This window comes from Callorhinus ursinus, unplaced genomic scaffold, assembly GCF_003265705.2.
Source record: "Callorhinus ursinus isolate GAN/ISIS: 27379988/994484 unplaced genomic scaffold, GSC_fseal_2.0 scaffold7, whole genome shotgun sequence".
NCBI classification, from domain to species: domain Eukaryota; kingdom Metazoa; phylum Chordata; class Mammalia; order Carnivora; family Otariidae; genus Callorhinus; species Callorhinus ursinus.
Genome location: NW_027397069.1, coordinates 33,321,037 through 33,348,831, shown reverse-complemented (window position 1 = coordinate 33,348,831; position 27,795 = coordinate 33,321,037).

Genomic DNA, 27,795 nt, shown 5'->3' with positions numbered 1-27,795 from the left:
TAGAAGTAGAACAAATAATCCAAAAATTTGTGTAGAACCACAAATGACCCTGAATAACCAAAGCAATGTTGAAAAAGAACAAAACTGGAAGTATCACAGTCCCAGATTTCAAGATATACTAGAAAGCTGTGGTAATCAAAACAGTATGATACTGGCATAAAAATATACACATAGATCAGTGGAACAAAATTGACATACCAGAAATAAACCCACAATATATGGTCAATCTATGACAGAGGAGGCAAAAATATGCAATGGGAAGAAGTCTCTTCAACAAATATTATTGGGAAAACTGGACAACTACATCCAAAAGAATGAAACTGGGCCACTTTCTTATCCATGCACAAAAATAAACTCAAAATGGATTAAGGACCTAAATGTGAGACCTGAAACCATAAATATCCCAGAAGAGAGGACAGGCAGTTATTTTTGTAACATCGGCTAGAGCAGCATTTTTCTAGATATGTCTCCGGAGCCAAGGGAAACAAAAGCAAAAATAAGCTATTGGGGCTATGTCAAAATCAAACACTTCTGCACAGCAAAGGAAACAATCAACAAACCAAAAAGATAACCTACTGAATGGGAAAAGATACTTGACATATGATGTATCCAGTAATGGGTTAGTATCCAACATTTATAAAGAACTTATACAACTCTACACCATAAAACCCCAAATAATCCAATTAAAATGAGCAGAAGATATGAATAGGTATTTGTCCAAGAAGACATACAGATGATCAACAGAGACGTGAAAAGATATCTGTTCAACATCATTAATCATCAAGGAAATGCAAATTAAAACCAGAGTGAACTATCACCTCATACTTGTCAGAATGGCTAAAATCAAAAGCACAAGAAACAAGTGTTGACAAGGATGTGGAGAAAAAGGAACCCTTGTGCACTGTTGGTGGGAGTGTAAACTAATGCAGCCACTGTGGAAAACAGAATGGAGATTTCTGAAAAAATTAAAAATAGAATTACCACGTGACCCAGTAATTCCACTACTTAGGTATTTACCCAAATAATACAAAAACACTAATTCAAGAATATATACGTCCCTCTATGTTTAATGCAGCTTTATTTACAATAGCCAAAATATGGAAGCAACCCAAGTGTCCATAGATAGATGAATGGGTAAAGAAGAGATAATATGTGTAAAACCTTAAACAATATCTCCCCAATTACCACAGTCTCAGTTCATGCTAACCACCATTCTACTCTATTTTTATGGGTTAAGCTTTTTTAGTTTCCAGGTATAAGTGATATCATACAGTATGTCTTCTCTGTCTGACTTATCTCATTTAGCAAAATACCCTCAGAGTCCATCCATGTTGTTGAATTGTAAATTTCTTGATCTTTCTCTAGATGAAAGCTGGGTTTTGAATATTGACAAGAAAAGCCTTTCTCATATTGATATATCTTTTAGTCATGTATTTTATCTATTATGGGCTGAATGTTTGTGTCTCCCCAAAATCTAAATGTTGAAATTTTTACCCCCATGTGATGGTATTAGGAGGTAGAATAATTTGAATGTGATTAGATCATAAGGGCAGAGCCCCCACAGGTGGGTTAGTACTCTTATAACAAGAGATTCCAGAAAACTTTCTTTCCCCTTAGGCCACGTGAGTACACAGTGAGATTATTATTTAGGAACAAGGGGGAAGCAAGTCTTACCAGACAATGATTCTGTTGGTATCTTGATCTTGCCTCCAGAACTTGAGAAATAAGTTTCTGTTGTTTATAGGACACCCAGTCTATGGTATTTTGTTATTGCAGCCCAAACAGACTAAGATATTATCTAATACATTTAGTAAATGTGTTTAGAAATATTAAGCAATTTTAGTAAGTTAATATAACTTTATTACCTAATCTTCCCTTTTATCATAAACTAAAAGTATTGTATTTTACTGAAATATTTTCTCACCATAGGCTTTTACGTTGGTTACTTGTGAAATTCACAACCAATGTTATATACTATAAATTAATCTATCTTACTATATATAAATATAGAATGTAGCTTTAGGATGAAATTTTTCCCCAATCTATACTTTTATCTTTTTAGCCAATAACAAATTGAGTAAAGCATTAGAAAAAAATAAGTTTTCTTGGAATTTTTACTGAAAATGTGTTGAATTAGTGAATAATTTCAGGAGAATTAAAATTAAATTACAATATTTGTCAGTGAATTTGTGTTTTTTTTAAGATTTTATTTATTTATTTGGCAGAGAGAGAGTACAAGTAGGCAGAGCGGCAGGCAGAGGTAGGGAGGGAGGCAGGCCCTCCACTGAGCAGGAGCCTGATTTGGGACTCGATCCCAGGACCCTGGGATCATGACCTGAGCCAAAGGCAGCCAGACGCTTAACCGACTGAGCCACCCAGGCGCCCTGTCAGTGAATTTGTTTTGAACCATTTTTGCTCTGCTTATTTCTACATCTAATGAGTTCTCTAATAGTTTAGTGCATTTTGTGTGTTTTTTGTTTGTTTATTACAGAAAAGTTTGTTGGATTTTGTCAAATACTTATTATAATCAATATTGACCGATCTTTAAATATTTTTAGTTTTCCCAGTTCATTCAGAATTTTTACGTCTTTGTCCATACTTATAGAAAACTCAGTGTAACAATGTGATTGAGAACAAGATCTCTGTGTCAAACTGCCTGGGTTTGAACTCTACTACTCCACTTACTAACTTGTGATTTTGAGCTGATAGTCATTTCCCTATGCCATGGTTTTCTCACCTGATAGTAGTAACAATCTCAAAGAGTCCTCTGAGTATTATATAGATTAATTCATGTATAATGTTTAGCAAAGGCTAAATTAGAGTATGAATACAGTAGATGCTAGGAATGATTGTTAAGTGAACTCTTGATAACTTTCATTTTCTTTTTTTTTTTAATCTTTCTTTTAAAAAAATTTTCCTATTGGTGTTGGTTACTGGAAAATTTCAATTTACTTTCATACAGTGTTCCCGGTGTTTTTTAGTATTAGCTTTTTGACCAAATAATAATCTTTTCTGGTTATTTGTCTATTTGAGTGTTCTAGATATTCTTGAGAAAAATTATGATAATTTGTAATTGCTAGGAAGTACCTATTTTATTGAGATATTTAAATATCTTCTCATAAAGTTATTTAACACAGCCTTGAATATCCAAAGTTGTTGGTTTTCATCTTGAAGGAGGCAGTTTTCAAACCCTCTGACTGAAATGGCCACAGTCTGATATAATATTTATGAAGAACACAGTAAGAAATTACCTATGGAATTGTGATATTTTCAAGAAGAAGATAGAATAAATTATCCTTGGTAGAAGGGCTCTCATTTAAGATCCTTCAGAATATAAGTGCTGCACATGCTGATCACATATAGTAAGACAATGGCCAAAATGTATGAATGTGGCATTAATGGTAGATATGAAGATGGGAGGTGGGAGCCAACTCTGAAAGAAAAAAAAGTATTTAAGAAACCAGACTGGAATCAGGCAACATAGAAAGGATTGCAGGAACTACTTAGGAAAAATTATTTAAGTGCAAAGAGATGTAGACTTGATCATTACTGGGCCCTTTCACTTTGTCAGGGTTTGTAATCCTTACTTACGGCATTAGGCAGAACAGGAAAATACACACACACACACACACACACACACATGTACACACACACCCTAAATATACTCTGGTTCACTGTGGTTTTCACTAGGTGTCTGCTGACACACTAACCAAGTTACCATTGTTTTATGAAGGCCTGTGACCTTCTAGGATATGTTAGTGACAAAGCAAACCATATTGAAGCTAAGGACCCCATTTCCAAGTTCGTGACTCTCCTGAATCAACAATGACATTAAAACAGGTTGTTGAAGGATACAAAGAAAAAAAAGATGAACATAATGAGATGAGACATTGAGAATATAAAAAGCCAACTTCTTGAGTTGAAATACCTATAGATGATATGAAAATTTGAGTAGGATTAATAGCAGATGAGGTAGATATGAGAACAACATAATTAAAAATTATTGAAACTGAAGCACAATTGAAAAGTGCCAAGACTTATTGACCTCTTGAACAATTTCAAACTGAGTAATATTTTAGTATGTAATTGGAGAACCAAAAGGACAGAAAGAGCAGGGAAGGAAAAAAAAATATTTGAAAAAATAAATGGCCAAAAATTTTCAACTTTGAGGTAAACACCTACAGATTTAGAATAAACCCAGACAAGATTTAAGAAAGACAGAAGGACAGGCATAAAGGGAGGCAGAAAGAAACAAAGAAGAGAAAGAAAAAAAAAGGAAAGTAAAATAATAACAAGAAGTATACCAAGGCACATCATAATTAAATTTCTGGAAATCAGAGATAAAGAGAAAATATTAAAAAGATCCTGAGTTTGGGGAAAAGCATTATATACAGAAAAAAAGTCATGGCAGGAAATGACAATGAAATGATATCTCTACATTTTTAAGAGTAAAATATTAACTTTCAAGCTAGAATCTTATAATCAGAAAAAAATTCTTCAAAAATGGGAGAAGATGAAGGTAACTGAGGATCAAATAGAAAATAAAATAGATAAGAATATTATTGTTAGGAGACCCACACTGGAAGAAATGTTGAAGAAAAGTCTTCAGTATTGAAGAAAAGAAGTACCAGATGGAAATAGAATATACAATCAATTGAAGAGCATTGGAATCATAAATATTGTTACAGGATTTTTTTTTCCTTTAGTGCCCGCGGTTCTTGGCCATGCCGCTTAGAAGAATGAAGAGGTAGACCAGACAGAGTGGTGGGCAGCAAAGCAAAGTTTATTGAGCATTAGTACAAAGCTCCCAAAAAGGGAGGGGACCCTAGAGGATTGCCACTGGAGTTTCCAATTCTAAGGGTTTTTATGGGCTTGTTGGCAGGCTGTTTTAATCTGATTATGCCTTCTTGTACCTGTCACCCAATCAGGTTTTTGGCACGTGAGAAAGGGTAGCCTTCCAGGGTGGTGTAAAATCCTTTTGAGGGTGGTTTCCTCTTAGGATGGGGGCCCCTTGTCCCTACCTGCCTTTCTTTCAACTATCCTTCATTAATATGTGACAGATACGAAAATACACTTTTCTTTATAATTACTTATTTGAAATGACTGTTAAAGTAAAATAAAATGTAGTATGTGGTTTATAATTCATGCAGAAGTGAAAAGTATGACAATAATACTGTAACTGATGTGGGAAACAAAGGCTGAATAAAATTATTAAATTTCCTTACTACTTACAACCCACTGACAAGTCCTTGAAACAGGCAGAGTGACATTCCCCTAGGGACTCAACTGCCTGGATGTTGACACTTTGCTAAGGGCAAAAGGCAATCTTAGCCTGACCCCCAGGATCCTGTAAGTCTATTTTAACATATAAAAATTCCTTTGGAAACTTCCTTTATCTCTGCTCCCCTTCCCAAGGTACATGTTGGCAATCATCCCCCAAGTGTATGACCCACCGATATACATCTGAAGGGTATCACTGAGGCAGGGCTAGGTAGGGAGAGATAGGTAGGGGGCTAAGTGATCAGGCTCACAGAAATCCCAGAAATGCTGAGGCGTAACAAAGCCAGAGTTAACGGAACAAAGCAGACCACCCTGCCCTGAGTGTCAAAGGTGGGGTCTTTTAATGGCAGCCATATTATGACCAGACCCCAAAGAAGAAGTAAGCCATTAAAGATGTTATCACTAGTCCTTACTCAAACCAAGACATCACAAGGACGGTAAGGCCACAAGCTCACCGGTCAGTTCTAAATAAAAGACTGTCAGTGGAGGCCCACATTAGCAATCCTGTTGGGACCTCTCTCGCTCCAGAGAGCTTTCTCTGTATCCTTGCTTAACAAAACTCTTACCGCTTTACTCAATCTCCTCTGTCCATGAGATTCATTCTTCGACTTTGTGAGATAAGAACCTCACTCTCTCGCTTCATAGCCACTAAGTCTGAGGGTACAACAGTGCAGAGCTTTAATATTCTTATACTGTATATAAAGTGGTAACATATCAATTGAAGGAAAATTGTGATAAACTAACCAAGCATGTTGCAAAACCCAGAAATATAATATATTTAAGGTAGTTGTTGATAAAATTAATGAAAGAGATGGTCTGCAAGTCAGTGTCTACAAAAATACACTTTAAAAAGCTACAGATTTTCAAAAATAAATGGTGGGAGTCTTATTCTATTAATGCTGCTCTAATAAAATGCTATGGACTGGATGGCTTATAAATAACATTTACTTTTAACAGTTCTGGAGGCCAGAAAGTCCAAGATCAAGGTGCTGGTAGAATCAGTGTCTGGTGGGAACCTGCCTACTAGTTCATAGAGAGGTGTCTTTTCATACAACCTCACATGGTGGAAGGGGCTTTTTATAAGGCATAACCCCATTTATGAAGGTTCCACCTTCATGATCTAAGCACCTCACAAAGGCCCCACCTTCTCATGTCATTATATTGGGGATTTAGGATTTCAACATTTGAATGGGAGAACGGGAACATTCAAACCATAGCATTCCACCCCTGGCCTCCCAAAATTCATGTCTTTCTTGCATATAAAATACAGTCAGTTCATCCTAATAGCCCCAAAAGACATAACTGGTTCCAGCATCAACTTTAAAAGCCGAAGTCTAAGGTCTCTTCTAAATATCATCTAAATCAGATGAGTGAGACTCAAAATATGATTCATCCTGAGACAAACAGCTCTCTAGTGGTGAACCTGGAAAATCTAACAAGTTATGTGACTCTCAAATATTATGGTACCCCAGGGGCAGGATAGACATTCTGGTTCCAAAAGGAAGAAATAGGAAAGAAGAAAGGGGTAAAAGATCCCATGTCAGTCTAAACTACAAGGCAAACTCCATGAGATTTTAGGACTTGAGGATAATCCTCTTTGTCTCAGTTGTCGATCCTGTAGGTCCACTGGGCAGAGGTCCTGTCTTCCAGACCTGCTGTAGCTAGCGTTCCACCTTCAGTACCCACTGGAGTGACGGTCCCTCCTTTGAAGCTTTGCCTGGCTGGATCGAGCCACAAAGGCTCTGGATGGCTCTGCCCCCACGGCAGTTCTCCGCTTGGGCCCTGCCCCCACAGCTCTGAGAGGAATTGGTGTGGTCTTTTAAAATGTAAGTGGAGGCAGCCATGCCCCTAGGGTTTCCTGCACTTTGGGCCTGTGATAGGAGGGGAAGCCCTACTAATCTCTCAGTTGCTTTCCTTGTCATTATTCTGTTGTCTTGGAGAATTGATCCTGGCTTCTATGGAAGCCTGGCTACTCCATTTACTAATCTCTTTATCAAATGGTCCCTGGACACACATTTAGTGTTTTCTTCTAAACAGACTTTCTCATTCTTTTCATATATGGATAAACTGGAAACTTACCAAACCTTTCAATTATGCTTCCATTTCAATTAACAATTCTTTTTTTTTAAATCATTTATTTGCTCTTATACAGTTGACCTTTAGAAAACATGAATTTGAACTGCATGAGTTCACTTATACGTGGATTTTTTTAGATAAATACAGTACACTATTATAAATGTATTTTCTCTTCCCTATGATTTTCTTAATAACAATCCTTTTTTTTTAGCTTACTTTATTGTAAGAACACGGTATATAATACATATGTTAAAGGATTTCTTCTTCTTCGGTGCCCATGGTTCTTGGTCATGCTGCTTCGAAAAATGAGGTAGAGGGCGCCTGGGTGGCTCAGTTGGTTAAGCAACTGCCTTCGGCTCAGGTCATGATCCTGGAGTCCCGCATCGGGCTCCCCGCTCAGCAGGGAGTCTGACCCTCTTCCTTCTCGTGCTCTGTATCTCTCATTCTCTCTCTCTCAAATAAATAAATAAAATCTTAAAAAAAAAATGAAGTAGACCAGAATGGTGGGCAGCCAAGCAAGGTTTATTGAGCAATAGTAAAGTTTATTGAATGATGGAGTACAAAGCACCTGAAGACAGAGTGCACGCAAGAGGGTTGCCACTGGAGTTTCTAAGTCTAGGGGTTTTTTTGGGCTTATGGGTGAGGTGTTTTAATCTGATTACCCCTCCATACACCTGTTATCCAATCAGGTTTTTGTCATCTACCTATCACGGTGGAGGGCTTCTTCCAGAGTGGGTGTAAAACCCTTTTAAGGGTGGTTTCCAGTTAGGGTGGGGGCCCCTTGCCCCTACCTGCCTTTCTTCCAACTATACTTCATCGCATGTAACATAGAAAATATATGTTACTCGACTGTTATTGGTAAGGCTTCTAGTCAACAGTAGGCTATTAAATTTGAGGGGAGTCAAAAGTTATACATGGATTTTTGACTACACAGGAGGTCAGCTCCACTAACCACCAACACCATCCCCCTCCATTGTTCAAGGGATGACTACTTTATAGTTAGCAGTCAGGAGAAACCCTGCCACACCTTCAACAATTGCTGCAGCTGATTCCATAGTTCACAAGTTATATGCAAAATATTAAAGCACAAACACAATTCAAACAAGTTCTTTGACACTTTTTTTTTTTTCAAAGAGAGAGCGTGAGTGTGAGTGGGGAGGGGCAGAGGGAGGAGAGAGAGAATCTCAAGCAGACTCCATACTCAGCATGGAGCCCCATGCAGGGCTCAATCTCATACCCTGGGAGATTGTGACCTGAGCCAAAATCAAGTTGGATGCGTAATCGACTAGCCACCCAGATGCCCCAAATTCTTTGACACTTTATATTAAGAGTCACTTTTCCTCCATTGTCCAATAACCTTTCCCCCATTTCCACCTGAGACTTCATCAGAATGGCCTTTACCATCCATATTCCTACCAACGTAATGTTCAAGATTACTTAAGCATTTGTTGAGAAGATTGAGGCTTTCTCTAGTCTTCCTCATTTCTTTCTGGGATCTCACCAGAATCACCTTTAATGTTTTTTATAGTATATACTTCAACACTCTTCTGGCTTCCATCTGTTACCTAGTTCTGATGCTGCTTTCACATTTTTAGAAATTTGGATTTTAGGAGCAGCACCCCACTTCTTGGTATCAATTTCCTATCTTAGTCTGTTCAGGCCACGATGACAAAACACCATAGCCTGTGTAGCTTATAAACAGCAAGAATTTATTTCTTATAATTGTGGAGGTTGCAAAGTCCAAGATCTAGGCAATGACAAACTTGGTGTTTGGTAAGTACCTGGTGCCTGGCTCATAGACACCTGCCTTCTTTCTGTGTTCTCACATGGTGGAAAGAATGAGAAAGCTCTCTGGGGTCTCTTTTATAAGGACACTAATCCCATTAACAAGGGTTATACCCTCATGATCTAATTACCTCCTAATATCCCTACCTCATAATATTATCACACTGGGGGTTGTCCAGTGACTTTTTACAATTTTTGTGGGGTGGGGCGGGGGTGCAGAAACTGTATTCCTTATAATGCATGGTCACTGACATCCCTGTTCCTTGGAGTGTGTTCAGCTTTGGTTCTCTAAAATTTCTGTTTCTTTATTGGTATTTTTTATTTATGAAACACTTTCACATCTTCCACTACTTCTTTAAGCATGCTTTCCTTCTGCTGGAGTGACTACTACACCCTTTGTACCGGGCTAGGAATAAACTCCAGAAAGAAAAAAAAGATCAAGAAAAGTGAACAGGGTCTAAGCGACCTATAGGACATCAAAAGTGGACCAGCATGTGTATTATTGGAGTTCCATAGGAAAAGAGAAAAGGGGCAGAAAGAATATTTGAGGAAATAATGGCTGAAACTCTCCCAATTTAATGAAAGACATAAATGTCATAAACACCCAAGAAGGTCAGAGAACTCCAAATAGAATAAATACAAGGACATACAAAGCGAGGTACAATATGATCAAACTTTGAAAGACAAAGGACAGAATCTTGAATGCAGAAAGATAGAGATGACTAGTCACATATAAATGGTACTGTTCAGTATGATTACAGCTAATTTCTTATCATAAACTTCTAGGAATAATGATTATGAAATATAGAGAAAAGATGCAGTTTATTAATGTTAGAACTAATAAAAGAGACATTACTAAAGATTTTACATTAAAGGATGATTTGGGGTTATTATGAATAATTTTATGCCAATTCAATAATTTTGGAAAAAAACATCTTTGAAAAACCTGAATCACAAAAACAGACACAAAAATAAACAGAAATGTGAATAGCCTTATATTTACAAGAAAAAAAATTAATTCATAATTAAGTGCCCTCATCCAGAAAACTCCTGGCTTTGTTGGTATCACTAGTGATTTCTACTGGACATTTAAGGCAGAAATAATACAAATCTTACATGATTATTTTTTGGAAAATACTTGAGGAGTGAACACTACTCACTTTTTGAGGGCAGAATTACCCTGGTAATAAATCTAGACAAAGATATTGTAAGCCACAAAAACTACAGACTAATATCCTTGATAAATACCCAAAAATCCTTTATGTATGATTAGCAAGTTAGATTCAATACATAAATACTACTTTCCATCAAGTTTGGTTTACCTCTTGAGTGCAAGGTCAGTTTAATATTGGAAAATTGATATATATACTTCACCTCATTGATAGAATAAAGAAGAAAAAATCATGATCTCAAAAATAGAGTAAAATCATTTGATAAAGCTCAAAATACATCCTCATCCTCATTTAACTACAGATAGCATCTTAACCATGAAAAAGAGGATTACAAAAAGAACATACAGTAAACATTAAACTTGATGGCACAAGTCTAAATCTAATTTCAAGAAAAAGGTAAAAATATCTACACTTACCATTTCTTTCGACATTCATTCAGAGCAATGTAATAAGCCAATTAAGAGGTATAGAAATCACTGACATAAGAAATCAGGAGGAGTCTTTATTCATAGATAATATGACCATGTATAAATTGATTCTATAGAATCCACAGAAAACCTGAATGTGAATAACAAGGTTGCAAGATACAAGATTGATACAGCAGAATTAACTTTATTATTAAATAGAAGCAGTGAACATTTGGGACAGGAAAATATTCAAACAAAAGTTTACAATGCCAAAAAAAAAAAAAAAGAAATGAAATGGTTAGGCATAAATGTAATGAACTGAGTAAAAGATATGTACATTGGAAAATAGAAAACTTAGAAGACCTAAGTAAATGAAAAGATACAGTCATGTATTGAAAGACTCGATATTCTTATGTTAATTCCCCTGAATAGAACTATATAGTTCTTGGACAGTCACATTCACAACTCCATTAGGTTTCCTTTCTAAAACGGACAAGCAAATTCTAAAATATATGGACATGCATGAGGTCTTGGGAGAGCCAAAAAAGAGTTTGAATGACATTCAAGTTGAATGACTTGAATGGTCTTATTTTAAGATTTCTGTTATATTGCATCATCAAGACACTGTGTGTTAATGGTGTAAGGATGGACATATGGGTAAATACAATGATTGAAAATTTTGTTTTCAGGACGCATGTGGAGTTAACTTCCATCTTCCTCCTTGTTTTCTTTACAACTGTTAGTATGATGTTTACTTCAGTCATTAAATATCTTAATAACAGTGGGATGTCTGAAAAGATGCAGAAGACACAAGTCCTTTTCTGACAACCCACTTCAAAGCTGTTCTCAGTTTTTTCTTCAAGAAACAGAAACAAAAATATCTTTAAGGTAGGTAGGTAAGTAGGTAGTCGATCGATCAACCAATCTATTCAATTTATCAAGGATTCACAGCTTATTATTGTCAGTATTTTAGCATAAAAAACACACTGTTTTCCAAGAATGTAAATACCTGTTCCAGAATAAACCGTTAAAAAACCTAAGAAATACAATATTTTAAGAGGTCATTAAGTGAGTTTCACCAGAGGTTATGACTGCTGGTTTTATAGTCACTACTTTAAAAATATAGCTTCTTTTCACAATGCATGATATTCCTTCTGTTATAGGTTATCATGTATATTTGGCAAAATGTTATCACAAACATAGACTTAACATATTACTTTAAATTTCTCGGATGTCCAAGACTAAAGGTCAGGAAAAATATGGGGGTAAAGAAACGGAATGAAGAACACATGGAAAGTGTGATGTAGGAGGTTTAAAGATGTATGATTAATGTCTAAGCATAAATAAGATATTCTGTAGCCTTATTTTCATAATGTAGCATTTCTGATGTAAATAGTTTATCATAATAAATGTCAGATAACATCAGGTCTGTGTGGGATGGAGTTACACTTAGGTTTAAAATGAGGTATGTCTCTTATAATGAGGGACAGTGAGAAATACCGTATGTTCCTCACTTTCAAATTAGTAGTTCCATCTGTTTAACGAGTGTCAATTTCATCCAAAGATGCCTTGTGATTTGTGAGGATTCTGGAATGTGATAAACACCTTCCTTCTAGTATATGATAACTTCCAGGCCACTGAATCCAGAAAGCAGTTAGTGCAAAGTGATGATAAAGACACGAGTAGAATATACCAGAAATCACAAAATTTGAGTCCAAATTCTGAGTTACTAAATCACACATCAATAATTATGCCAAATATTGCTGTGGTCAAATTGTCTGCTTAAGTTGTGATGCTTAGTGTGAAATAAAAATATGTGGCTCTTTTTGAAACTTATTAAGAATTTTAAGACAGTGACACGAGTGTTCAAGCAAGAATGGGTCCCTTTTACTCACGGGATCTTATGTAAACTGTACATATTGTTTGTCCACAAAGCCAGCCCAGACTGTAGTTCTATACTTCAAATATTCCATTAAATTTAAGCTGTGACATCAAAACTAAGATATGCCACCAAATTTAAAACACCTTATTATATGTTAAAAAAAAATGTTAGGGGCACCTTGGTGGCTCAGTTAGTTAAGTGTCTGCCTTTGGCTCGGTCATGATCCCAGGGTCCTGGGATGGAGAGCGGCACATAGAGCCCTGCATCTGCATCTAGCTCCCTGCTCAGCTGGGAGCCTGCTTCTCCCTTTCCTTCTGCCCCCCCCCACCATACACACGCATGCTCTCTCTCTCTCTTTCTCTCTCTCTCATAAATAAAATCTTAAAAAAAAGAACACATCAGTGTTAATTTAAAAATTTAAATAAAAAGAACCATATTTATACAAATGTTAAGTTGAATTGTGTGAAGTACATCTTAAATTTAATTGAATGTGGTGTTTAACATAATTTGACCTCTGAAATGCACACATTAAACTTGTCTATATAAAGTAATAATTTCCCTCTTCCCACTTTTTGCTTGCTTCTACTTCCTATATTTTTTGTTTTGTAAACTTGATAAAGTTCACATATGTGTTTGCAGAATTGCATACCCTTAGGTATACTTAAGTGGCAAAGAGCTTATTGATGGGAGGTTTCAAAATCCCGCAGGGGTAGCCACTAGGTTCCCTGAGGACTTTGTGCCTTTAGCAATGCTCTGACCTTCTAATAATTGCTATACCTTAGTGCAGTCTACAAAATAAGAGGTACACTCCAGAGTTAGACTGCTTAGGTTCAAATCCTAACATGGTCAATATCTGTATCTCTGGACAAGTGACTAATTTTTTTCTAGTTCATCTGTAAATTTAGTACTATTATAACACTTACTGAGATAAGTACAAATAATACTACTTACACTTACCTCATAGAGTTATGAGAATTGGAATCTTTCAACATAGTTTTAATGTAATATTTATTGAATAAAGGTTAGCAATTATTGTGGTGTGCATTATTTTGTATTATTTTTGTGTTACCCATGGGCCACAAGGAATTAGTCCCTTCTACTGTACAGGGAATAATTACAAGGGCTGATAGTAAAAGACATGTGAATGGTGGAAAATATGAAAGCAATCAGTAATTTTTTTCAAGGAATAGTGCAGATTTGAGAAACTCTGAAAGAATAAATAGAGCTGCTATCTATCTTGAAGGGTGTTTAGAGATTATCTTACTAAGTACCTGAGAATGTTACCTGACTAAAATATATTTAGAAAGACTAAGATTTAGTCCATCCTGAACATTATTTACGACTATAATTTAGAGAGTTCTAAAATAAACAGGTTATGCTTAGGAGTGACAAGAGCAACCTGTATGTAATATTGTATATATTTTTCTCAGGGTGGGCTGTCTTACCCATCTTCAACCTTGTACCATTGCCCCCATCCCACAACTTTTTTTGCAGGGTTAAGTCTCTTTGCACTGCTTCCTTGCCCAACCTTTTCTACTTTTATTTCTATGAAGTTCCATCTTGAAATAATAGCCGATATCTTTCCAAAAGAGGCTTCCCTTCCTGGATAATGAGGTTAGGCGAAATTCATTAGCCTTATTGGCTAGTCCCTGTAATTTCAGTTTTTTTTTTTTTTTTAAGATTTATTTATTTTAGGGGGGGAGGTGGGGAGGGGGAGGGGGGGGCGGGGGAAAGAGAGAGAATCTCAAGCAGCCTCCCTGCTGAGCACAGAGCCTGAAGCAGCGCTCCCTCTCATAACCCTGAGATCGTGACCTGAGATGAAATCAAGAGTTGGACACTCCACCGACTGAGCCACCCAGGCGTCCCAGCTGTAATTTCAGTTTTTAGCCACTTTTTAATCTTCATGCATTCCTCAAAGTAAAGACATGTACACATGAGTCAGTTTGAACAGAGTTTATTAAAGTTTCATGGTATATTTGAACATGAACAGGGCTCTTATTTTAAATATCTGTTACTGAGTGATAAATTCCATGAAAACTTAGTGGCTTAAAATAATAATTATTATTTCCCTTTGACTTTTAGATTGACTGTGCTTAGGGAGTAGTGTTAGCTTAGTATCTCACATGCAATTGCAATCCGATAGCACATGGAGCTGCAGACATCTGAAGCCTCTACTGCATTGGATATCCAATATAAAATTTTTCACTTAGGTTATGGGTGCCTTGGTACTCCTTCACCTCTTAACATAGTACTTTAATCTCCATTCGGGCTGCTGAAAGCTTAATGGTCTCAGTATAGTCGCATTTCTTATATGGTGGCTGGCTTCTAAGGGAAAGTATTACAAGGCAGCCAGGAGGAAGATACCAGTTCTCTCAATGGCTAGGCCTGGAATTGGTGAGGGTCATTTCCACCATATTTGATTTTTCCAGAGCAGTCACATGCCAGGCCAGATCCAGAGGGTGGAGAAATAGATGGCATTTAATGAAGGAAAGGCATGTCTCTACTGAGAGGGTAGAAATGAACAGTAGCATATTGGACACAAACTACCACAACTCTTACAGCCATGGACCATAACCTTTTCTTCCTCCCTCCGTGGTTTCCTTCTTTCCACAAATACATATTGAGCATCTACTCTGTGCCCCCAAATTCACTGGGCACTAAACTCATTTATTACCTGTTATTTATAATTAACATTGTGCTACAGTATGCACCAAGTTTTTTTTTATCTTTTCCATGCCATCAACTCTTTCCAGTTTCCTTCAGAAAGTACTATATTTATCTGTACAAAAAAAGAAAAAAAAGCACAAATTACAATACATTGCCAATAAATGATTTATTAAATGGAAAACCTCATTTTATTTACTTAACTGTATACATGTATTATTTATCTTTCCTTGTAATGATTTTTTTCTGAATCCTTTGTAAGCATTATTAGCAAAACACTTAAAATAACTTCTTTAATATTTTGTTTTTTATCTAGCACAATGTTTAATACATTTCTATCAAATTAGTAATTCAAAAAAAGATGTGTTGTTAAAACCTAATAATAGGCATCTTGGTTTATATGCTTACTTTCCTGTAAGCACTTATTATTAGTTTCTGATTGAGAGAATATGCTTTTAAATTTGAAAATCCAAAAAAATTCTACTTCAGAGGTAAATAGGAAATTGAAGGGTAATTTCTACCAACATATCACTGCTAACAAATAACATGTACATGTATTGGCACCATGAGAATTTGGGATAATTAATCACATCACGATTCTAAGTCACCTTGAAAAAATAGAGAGCTATGTTAAAAGGAAAAGAAGGCTAATAACATGTTATGTCTATACTAAAATGTTTGCTCCTATGATAATGAGTGCCAGGATTTTCTGACAGCTTTTCCGGAAATTCTTGTTTTGTTCCATCATTTTTGTTCCTTTGATATTCAGCTATATATAACTCACACTATTTTCTAACCCATCAGCAAAAATATTCAAATACAAACAGTAGAAATGTTAATGCAAGCAGTGAAGAAGGTTTGTTTTCCTCTCAAAACTCTGATTTAATATGCAGTTTACAATATGTGGTTATAATTCTTTCTCTCATACCAGCTTTCAAAAATAAAAAGGTATATTTTCCTTTGATCTGAAAAAGGAAAAGGTTTATCTTCTTCAACAGACTTTTTTTTTTCTCAGAGAAATTAACATAGCTGTGGATTTGTTCAGTTGAGTAACCTGCTTTTAATGCACAAAATCAGACATGGAAGGTGTTAGGCACTTCTATTTAGTAAGGGGAAGGGTTTAAGGTGTCTCAGATTCTCCTGAAAGGAAACACTGAGGCATATTTATCATTGCTATGGATGGATGTATACACTAACTTTTCAGCTATAGTTCCTCCACAGCTTAACATCGTATATTTATAATATTTAGTTACAGGTTTGGAAGTAAACTAATAAAAAATAAATTAAATTTGTTGGAAACCTGATTTAAAGAAGTCAAACACAGACTGGGAAAATTCATATTAAAATTACTTCTCTGGCTGTTACATAGGGTTATGTTGGAAATTGCCTTTTCTTTTTTGTCTGTAAATAAATTCTAATTTTTAACCAGCATTTATTAAGTTTATTAAATTCCTAGTTACAGTCATAGGATTTAGTTGAAGGTATAAGACTCACTGGTGGAAGAATATAATCATGCTATTCTGGACATAAGAATCCTATGGTTCTCCACAGGGTTTATTAATAGAGTGAAACTCACTATAAATTCTGATTATGTATCTGGTTGATTATTAGTAATATTTTTGAAGACTGGATTCTAAAATTTTATAAATGTAAGTCTTAGAATATTTTCATGTAGGGTTACAGATAAACAGAATTCGGAGAACTCTAAAAAGACTGCTTGTCTGAAAGTGTAGTCCCTACTAGCTTCCCATTTGTTTGAAACCATTGTTTATTACTTTGTCTTGTGACCAACTGTACACCTAATATTGAGATGTATGTACTCTAGTATATACTCCATATTGGATCATAGGGTAAGAGAAGAATGTGGTGAATATGACACATCTTCCTAAAACATCAATATTAATAAAAGACTGGAGAGGGTATACATCTAAATTAAACTTAGGGTTGCCAGATTTAGTAAATAAAATATAAATAGGACTCAGCTAAATTTAAATTTCAGGTAAATAATGATTTTTTTTATTTTTATTTATTTATTTATTTATTTTTTAAGATTTTATTTATTCAGTCGAGACACAGAGATACAGAGAGAGAGAGCACAAGCAGGGGGAGAGGCAGAGGGAGAAGCAGGCTCCCTGCTGAGCCAGGAGCCGGACATGGGGCTCGATCCCAGGACCCTGGGATCATGACCTGAGCCGAAGGCAGACACTTAACCATCTGAGCCACCCAGGCGCCCCTATGATTTTTTTTTAAATAGAAGTATGTTCTTTGCAATATTTGGGACATACTTATACTAAAAAATCATTTCTCACTTACCTGAAATTCATAATTAACCGAACAGCTCCTAAAGTATTAACGGAAACAAAATGCATTGAGATAAAACATTTTATACAATTTAACAATAGAACAAGACAATTTGATAGTGTTTTCTTTTAGAGTAACATTATATTCTCAGAATTCCCATTATTTCCTCCACCTTGGCTAATTTATTTCATTTTACTTTTTTACAGTGGTAAGAACACTTAACATGAGATCTACCCTTTTAACAAAATTTAAGTGCACAGTACAGTATAGTTAATTATATTACATAATGTTGTAGTAGATCTCTAGAACTTATTTAACTGAAACTTCATATTCATTAAATAGCAGCCCCTGTTTCCCCTCCCATTAGCCTCAGATAGTCATTTTACTTTCTGCTTTATGAAATTAACTATGTTAGATCCCTTATATAAGTGGAATCATGAATCATGCAGTATTTATCTTCTTGTGACTGGCTTATTTATTTTATCAGCATAATGTTCTCCAGGTTCACCCATGTTGTCAAAAATCACATAGTATTCTTTTATTTAGGCTGAATAATAGTATGCACCAGATTTTATTTATCCATTCATCCATTGATGGACATTTAAGTTGTTTCCATGTCTTAGCTGTTGTGAATAATACTCTAGTGAAAATGGAAGCGCAGGTACCTCTTTGCAATTCTGATTTCAGTTCTTTGGTATATGTATCCAGAAATGGGATTGATGTATCATATAGTAATTCTGTTTTTTTTATTTTTAAAAAATCTTCTGTACTGTTTTCCATAGTGTCTATACCATTTTACATTTCCACCAACACTATTCAAGGGTTCTAATTTCTCCACATTCTTACCAACACTTTCATGGATACATAACACTTTTATAATAGCCACCCAGCAGGTGTGAAATAATGTTTCATTGTGGCTTTGATTCACATTCCCTGATGAGTAGTGATATTCAGCATCTTTTCATCTTTTCATATACATATTGACCATTTGGTTTTCTTTGGAGAAATGTCTATTCAAGTCCTCAGCTTATTTTTGAATTGGATGATGATGATTTTGCTATTGAATTGTGAGTCCCTTTTATATGTTGGGTACTAATCTCTTCTCAAATATATGGTTTACAAGAAATTTCTCCCATTTCCTAGGTAGCCTTTTCACTCTGTTGATTGTTTCCTTTGCGGTGCAGAAGCTTTTCAGTTGCAATCCCATTTGTCTAATTTTGCTTGTTGCTTATATTTTGGTGTCATATCCAAGAAATCATTGCCACAACAATGTAATGAAGCTTTTCCACTACATTTTCTTCTAGGTGTTTTACAGTTCTGGATCTCACTTTAATCTATATTGAATTTATTTTTGTGTATGGTGTAAGATAGCTGTTCAGTTTCATTCTTTTGCATGTTGCTATCCATTTTCCCAACACCATTTATTGAAGAGATTATCTTTCCCCATTGTATATTCTTGGCACCCTTGTTAAAGACCAGGTAATCCTAACATGGGCAGGTTTATTTCTGGTTACATTCTGTTCCATTGCTCTTTATGTCTGTTTTTGTGGTTGTTGTTTTGTTTTTGTTTTTTATGCCAGCACCATTCTGTTTTAATTACTATAGCTCTGTAAAATTAGGGATACCTCAAGATTTGTTCTTTTTCAAGATTGCTGCAAAAGTCAATTCATGTGGGTAATTTGAATGTATTCCTCTTAAAGTTTTGTTCATAATAAATGTATAAATTTGCCTGTCAAAAAAAAAAAAGTCACCTCTTTTCCTTTATTCCTAGCTGTCCAGCATCCAGACAATGCTGATTCTTTCAGTGTTCTATCTTAGATGAGATAGAAGCCATCCCCTTAGGAAGCCCACTGAAAGGCAGGGGACTGTGGCCATTTATCCCATCATTCCCTCTCTCCACCCTAAGGAGGAAATTAGAGCTCAAGGTGCTTTCTCTCCATACTGAGCTTTTCCACCTAGAGGGAGGGGCTCATGTGGGTAAAGTGAAATTGTTCTTCTTGTCTGTTTCAGTGCAGTTTTTCTTGGTTTTATGTCCATCAGAGTTACTGCAACTTCTTAACTGGATTCTGGACCTCTGATAAAAGTATTTTAGTCCTTATCTCATTGTTAAGTAGTGTTTCTGTGTGAGAACAAGGGCTGAAACTTCCTGTTCTACCATCTTGGTGATGTCACTTCCTTCAGAACTGCAACAGTTGTCTGTTCATTTTTCTTGGAGAGTCAGTTTGGTGAAGATTTTTGAGAAGCATTTCCATAAATACAAAATAATTAATGCACAGGTTTAAGAACATGGCTGCTAATTTTTTGACACTTCTCTATGGAAATGGCTTCATATCCTCTTTCCTTGAAACTAGGCAAGTCTATCAATGTTTGGAGTAATTAAATACACTAGAAATAAAGCTAAGGCCAAACTGATCATTTAGCATCTCCCTTGGGTTCAAAAGAACATTTTCTCTTCAAGCTCTGAGGTGTCATGTCAGAAGGCTTACCATCCTGAGGTTAGAATATTGTGAGAAGCTCAAGTTTCTTGGGAGGCCTCACATAGACATTTCAATAACAGTTCAGATACACCTAACTTTCTAGTCACCCCAGTCTAGGTGCCAATCTTGTGAGTGAAGAACCTCACTGATGACTCATTCAAGTAACCTCAAGCAGTTTAAGTCTTTCCAGCAAAGTTCCCAAACATTGTGAAGTAGATACAAGGCGTTCTTCCCATGTCCTGTCTGAATTCCTTGTCAACAGAATTAAATAGTTGTTTCATTCCACCAAGCTTTGTAGCAAATTGTAATTTAGCAATTGGTAACTAGAATGGTATATAACTGTAAAGTTTAAAGTATTAACTGTTACTAATATAACTAAAAAAGTATAACTGTTACTGATTTAATAACATGGATATTATTTTTTAAATAACAAAGCAGAAAGATGACTTAGAGTAATTTAGTTTGAGCTATTTAAAATTTAATATGCCTATGAATCAACTGGAGATCTTGTAAAAATACAACTTTTGATTCAGTAGTTCAGAGGTAGGAATGAAATATTACTTTCTAATAAATTTCCATATAATGCCGATGTTGCTGGTTCATGGACCAGCTTCTGAATTACTACTCTACTTCCCTCATTTTGAATATGAGAAAATTAAGAGAAAACATGAGATTTAAAGTGATTAAATAGTTGTCCAAAATTGGCAATAAATTGTGGTAAGCCAGGTTGTATTCCTTAGCAGAGCCTATGGTCCTTGGTTGTTGTGGCTTATCAAGAGGGAATTAAAAATGGAGAAGAGCATTATTTGGTGATAACTCATATATCAGTCACTGTGTTAAGTACTTACATATAAGTTATTTCACTTTTTCTTCTCTATAGCACGTTAACACACATTAATTTTATACTCAAATTGGAGAAGAGAAAGTTAAGGTCTAGAGAGTTCAAATGATCTATTGGTGGAGGGTGATGAAGCAGGGCTTGAATCCAGGGCCTTTGGATATAAAGCTTTGATTCTAACCATGGCCTAAACTTTTCATGGGCACTGGGGGATAGGTGGTCATGCTGAAAACAAAATGAAATAAAGAAAGGAAGCATCCTCTAGAAAACAGTGGGATGAAGGAAAATATAATTTCATGTTTTGTAACTCCACCAGGAACTACATCTATTCATACTAGTTGGGATTGATCAAAACACACATGTTTTAGATTTAATCGAGCTATAAATTGTAATGTTTATTTATTTATATACCCATTTATTCATTCAACTAATATTTATTGAATAAAAATACATTTCACACTCGATTCCTTGTCGATGGATACACATGTGAACAAGAAACATAAAGTTTGGGGCACCTGGGTGGCTCAGTCATTAAGCATCTATCTCCCTTCGGCTCAGGTCATGATCCCAGGGTCCTGGATGGAGCCCTGCATCCGGCTCCCAGCTCAGCAGGAAGCCTGCTTCTCCCTCTCCCACTCCCCCTGCTTGTGTTCCCTCTCTCGCTGTGTCTCTCTCTGTCAAATAAATAAAATCTTAAAAAAAAAAGAAACATAAATTTCCCTTCATGATGTATTTATCAGGAAAGATAGACTTAAAATTAATTGCAATAGTGTGTAATGAATATTAGGATAGGCAATGTATGGCAATTACCTAGCAGAATATATGGATGTAAGCTAAGCGATCTTACATGGTTGTGAGAATACAAGAAGTAATACAGGTAAAAGTATCTGGTATATAGAAAAGCTCAGTACCTGGTGTTTTTCAACTATGCCTTCTTTTACTGCTGCCTCCAACCAGATAGTCAAATTGCATTTACCTGATTTAGGATAAATTCTGATATCTTCTCTTGGTGAATTATTGAAAGTAATATGACATGAAAATGTGGTGAAAATAGCATAATTGGACTCTTTTACAAAGAAAATAATTGTTCAACTTTTAAAATTTCAGTATTTAAAACCAGTGGGATAGCTTAATAGTCTCATTATTCTTACTGTAGGGAGAACAGGGAAAAATATTCATGTACTTTTTTTATATGTTAAAGTATAATGTTCAAAAATTGAAAAACATGATTCTCATATAAATATATAATAAGTATGTGTCAAAGAGTTTATTCAACTAGTTAGTGAGGAAACCAGTCAGATATTAAAATTGGTTCAGAGAGCATTTGAAGTGCTAAGTATTTATAGGCAATTAGTAAAAAATGTTAGGGGTGCCTGGGTGGCTCAGTCGTTAAGTGTCTGCCTTTGGCTTGGGTCGTGATCCCAGGATCCTGGGATCGAGTCCCACATCGGGCTCCCTGCTGGGCGGGAGGTCTGCTTCTCCCTCTCCCACTCCCCCTGCTTGTGTGCTCGCTGTGTCTCTCTCTGTCAAATAAATAAATAAAATCTTTAAAAAAAAATAAAAAATATTAGTATAAGATTGCTAGATTGATACAAAACTATTTAACATTCTACAATGTAAGAAAACCAAATCATTAGTTGTTTTTTTTTTCCCCACTGAATGATTATATGTATATCAATCACACAAAAATCTGAAAGTAATAAGGAACTTCACCAAATCTGGATACTTAAATGAATTATCTTAATATTACTCTCCATTATGATTATAGAGGTCTCTAAAAGTTATTCTTTTTTTTCAAGATTTTTTTATTCATTTGAGAGAGAGCAAGTGAGGGCAGGAGATGGGGGGAGGGTCCCTGGGAGAGGGGGAAGCAGACTCCCCACTGAGAAGGGAGCCCGATGTGGGGCTTGATCCCAGGACCAGAGATCATGACCTGAGCCGAAGGCAGATGCTTAACCAACTAAGTCACCCAGGCGCCCCTAAAAGTTATTCTTCATTGCAAAAAGGGGCAAGTTTCATTCTGTGTAGCCTGATTGTTTACACAGATGCAGCAAGATATAGACCCCCTTGAGTTCGCACTATAAATCTAGAGCAACCACCAAGCCAGAGAATTAATCACTGTCTAGAAAATTTAATATAGTATTGTTTATGTGTGAATTAGTCTCATTTTGAGATGCCCCAATTTTGCTAAAGTTTCTGGTCTGCAAGAAGTGGTCTTCGTAACAGCTGAGAGATTAGGTCCAGCAAGCCAGACGTCCTGATGGCTTAGTAGACATTGGCTTTATATGGAAAACCAATTCTTGAACGTGATTGAACCAGAAAGAAAAGCAAAAATACAAAATCATTAGAGAATAAAAAAAATAAAAGAGAAACAGACTCCTAAAGTGAAAGTTCTGCCACTTGGGATTCACTCTGGGATAAGAAAATATGTCAGTGCTTTAGCAGCCCATGAGGTATACTTTTCAAGCCACACTGTTTAAATGATTGTCAGGTTACTCCCCTTGGGTGTATTAACAGGACAAACTCTAAAACTATTGAAGTGTAATTTCCCAAAAGTTAAGAACATAACTCCTAAAAATATGAATATGTATTAAAATTTTATTCAAGTCAATTAATAGGAGATCCACTAAGATTTTCAAAGTTGTTCAAATACCATTAAAGATACTAGGTATTCACATATACTTTAACAAAGGAATTTTTGGATAAATTTCTGGATTAAATACAAAACTGGTTGATATCTAGCTGGGTATTTAGTCTAACCTTTGGAGTTATCATTTTCACTGCACAGAAATTATATGCATCTTGATTGGAAAAAATATGTTTGTTATTAGGTAATTTCACAATCTCTATAATTATTAACCAATAGCCTTAACAGATCTTTTTTTCTGAAAAGCCAATGAAGTTGAATTTTACTTTTTTTCCCTGAAGACTCATAAAAAGCAATACATCCATATCTTTGGAAAAGCCTAGAGTGGATAATAACTCCTAAAGCCCTGCTAGAACAGATTTCCTCCCAGTTCAGCATCTTAATACATTTTTTTCTTTATCTTATCCCTCTTTTCGATTGATTTTTGTCAGAATTGAAATCCCTTGTCAATGAAGAGTGCCTTTTATGAGACTGTGTTGAAAATTAGTAGGGAAAAAAATCTAATTTTGCCAGAAGACTTAAAAATTTTATTAAATTATTTGTTTAAGAACAAACCATATAATAACATTGGCATTCATTTTATTTGCCATTTAAAAGGAAAGTTGTGGGGGGTACCTGTGTGGCTCAGTCAGTTAAGTGTCTGCCTTCGGCTCAGTTCATGATCCCAGGGTCCTGGGATCGAGCCCCGCATCCGGCTCCTTGCTCAGCAGGGAGCCTGCTTCTCCCTCCCCTACTCCCCCTGCTTGTATGCTCTTTCTTTCGGTCAAATAAATAAATAAAATCTTTAAAAATAAATAAATAAAAGGAACGGTGTGGGGTGCCTGGGTGGCTCAGTCAGTTAAACACCTGACACTTGATTTCAGCTCAGGTCATGATTTCAGTGTTCTGAGATCAGGCCTCGAGTTGGCCTCCACACTGGAAGTGGAGCATAGTTAAGATTCTCTCTCTCCCTGTCCCTCTGCCACTCCCCGCCCTGCTCCCTCTCTATAAATAAATAAATAAATAAACAAATAAATGTGTATATATTTTTAGGTACATAATCATTTCTATACCAAGCCTATTGAGAAGCTTCTGAGAAACTTCTGAGAGTTTTTGTGACTTCATGATTGTATGGATCTTTATGAGTCTGAATGCCTATAAAACACATAAAACATTTTTAAATTTTTTAGATAGCATATCTGAAATATCTAATATTGAGCAGTTCATCTGTGACTTTCTGTGATCATATAGTTCTTATTTAGCCCTCAGAATACCAGGAGAAATATAAGTGAATTAATATTGTCACATATTCCTTTGGGAAAATGGAATGGTCCTTGGCATGATGAAGTTCTTCCCATTGAATGGCACTAACTGGAAGTAAATACCACATTTTCTTTCTGTCCTTAGTTATTCACTATATGATTTACAGAATTATATGATCAGTTTCCCTATTATGATTAATGTCAACTGTTCTGTTGTGAATAATTTTGCATTCATTTTGATTCATATAATAATTGTAAACTGTCTTCTTTCAGTTTTCTTCTCTTTGCTATTAAAAGGATAAATTAAGACATTCATTTTTTTTTTAAGATTTATTTATCTTACAGATTGAGACAGAGAGAGAGCATGAGAGTGCGAGCATAGAGGGGCAGAAGGAGAGGGAGACAAGCCGACTAAACCCTGCTGAGCGGAGAGACCAACAAAAGGCTCAGTCCCAGAACCCTTAGATCATTACCTGAGCCTAAATCAAAAGCCAGATGCTTAACTGACTGACCCACCCAGGCACGCATAAAGGATAAATTGAGACATTATGAATTTTCAACTTACCTAGTGAAATCTAAAGGCAGAATATAATACATTCTTGGAAGTTGATGCAATAATTTTGGCAATATGTTACAAAAGCTGAAAGATGATCATTTTCTTATTGTATCATCTTTCTAGGTGATTCCATCATTCTTCTGGTCAATTTCCTTTTTGTTTTAGATTTATTTTAGCATAGTTGGGAATAATAAATGAGCAATGATGAAGTAATTCTTAGGAAAATTAAATGACAAAATATTTCAATGTATGGGAAATACAGTTGGCTCTTGGACAGCAGGGGGGTTGGTAGTGCTGACCCCCTGTGCAGTCAAAAATGTGTGTTTAACTTTTGACTCCTCAAAAACTTGGCTGCTAATAGTCTATTGTTGACCAGAAGCTTTACTGATAATACAGTTAATTAACAGATGCTTTGTATGTTATATTTATTATATACTGTATTTGTAAAATAGAGCAAGCTAAAGAAAAGAAAACATTAGTCAGAAAATCATGAGGAAGAAAAACTGCATTTATAGTACTGTACTGTATTTATTAAAAAAAAAATGTCTGTGTACAAGTGGACTGCATAGTTCAAACCCATGGGTAAACTATATAATGTAACTAAGATACAGTGTGTATGTTAGATTTATAAAAAGATGCAGTGAATATATATTTTAATTATGGGATAGAATGAGTTTTATTCAATTAAAAATAATACATTTTCTTGTTCTTTGGAGGAAAGCTAAAAAAGAATAAAATGTCATAAAAGATCACGTCTTACGAAGAGTTAGAAATTTTTAAAAAAGAAACTCAAAAACTAAAATTGGGTCCAGTGGATCCTGATGACCTACTACATGGAGTGATACAACCATTGCAGAGATAGCAGATTATCAGTCAGGATTAGTTGTATGGTCATGTTAGAAGAAAAGAAGCTAACAATCCATATGGTTATAAATCAAATGATAACAATTTCATCTATGGAGCAAGATGGCAGAGGAATAGGAGACCTGGATTTCATCTGGTCTCAGGAATTCAGCTGAATAGGTATCAAACCATTCTGAACACCTACGAACTCAACAGGAGATCCAAGACAAGAATAGCAACAACTCTCTGAACAGAAAAGTGACCACTTACTGGAAGGTAGGACACTCGGAGAAGTGAATCCGAGGCGATATTCGGGGGGATAGATGGTGGGGGAGGGGGCCTCCATCGGCCGCTTCTGGCAAGTGATAGAGCCGCGGAGCACAAAATCGGAACTTTTATAAGTCGGCTCCGCGGAGGGACGTCGCTCCAGTGGCTAAGCGGGGGGTGGAACCCTCGCGGGACAGTGTGGTCTCAGGATCCTCGGGGTCACAAAAAGACCGGGGGTGCCTGAGTGTGGCAGAGCTCCCAGGTATCAGAGCAGGGAAGCTGGCTGCAGAGACGGAGCCAAGGCGTGGGCTCTCAGCTTGGGGTTGCCATAAACTGTGATCCGCGGCCCAGTCAGGCCACTGTTCCTCCAGCAGGGACCCAACAGGAGGCAGATCCGGGGAGACTCCCCTTCCTCCCCCGGGAGGAGCGGCGCAGAAGCGCACCGCAGGGATCTGCTGGGTTTGGAGACTCCCCACCGAGTTGTGCGCCAGAGATAGAGAAGCTCGGTCACAGGCCGGGTGAGCACAGAGTGTGGCCAGAGACCGGGGACACGGGAGTGATTGACTGCTTTTCTCTGGGGGCACACTAAGGAGCGGGGCCCAAGTTCTTGGCTTCTCCGGGAGGAGATTGGGAGGCCACCATTTTCACTCTCGTCCTCCAAAGCTGGACAGGAAGCTTGCTGGGAACAAAAGCTCCCAAGAGCAAACCCGAGCAGATTGCTTAGCCCGGACTGGCAAGGGCCGGACAATTCCGCCTCCAGCAAAGACATTTGGGAACCACGGCAACAGGCCCCTCCCCCAGAAGATCAGCACGAACAACCAGCAAGCCAAGACCAAGTTTACTGATCAAGGAGAACGGGAGAACTCCAGCACTAGGGGAATACCGAACATAGAATTCATGGCTTTTTTACCATGATTCATTAGTTTTTCAAAGTTAATTTTTTTAACTGTTCTTTTTTCTTTTTTTTTTTTTTTGAATTTTTCTTTTTCCCTTTTTCAACCAACATCTTATCAATCCCTTTTTGGAAAAAAAAAATATTTTTCATTTTTAGAGTCATATTCTATCCCTTCATAGTAGATATCCTTATTTTTGGCATATATATATAAGTTGTTCTCTCTTTAAAATTTTGAGATACAGTTTCTTCTAACAGATCAAAATATACCCTAAATCACTAGGGTATGGCTTTGTTCTAGTCTCCTGCCTGATCACATTTTCTCCCTTTTTTTTTCTTTTTTTTTTAAATCATCTTCTTTCTTTTTTCAAACAACTTCTTATCAATTCCTTCTATAAAATCTTTTATAATTTTCATCATTACAGTCATCTTCCATCCCTTCATTGTATCAACCCTTATTTTGTACA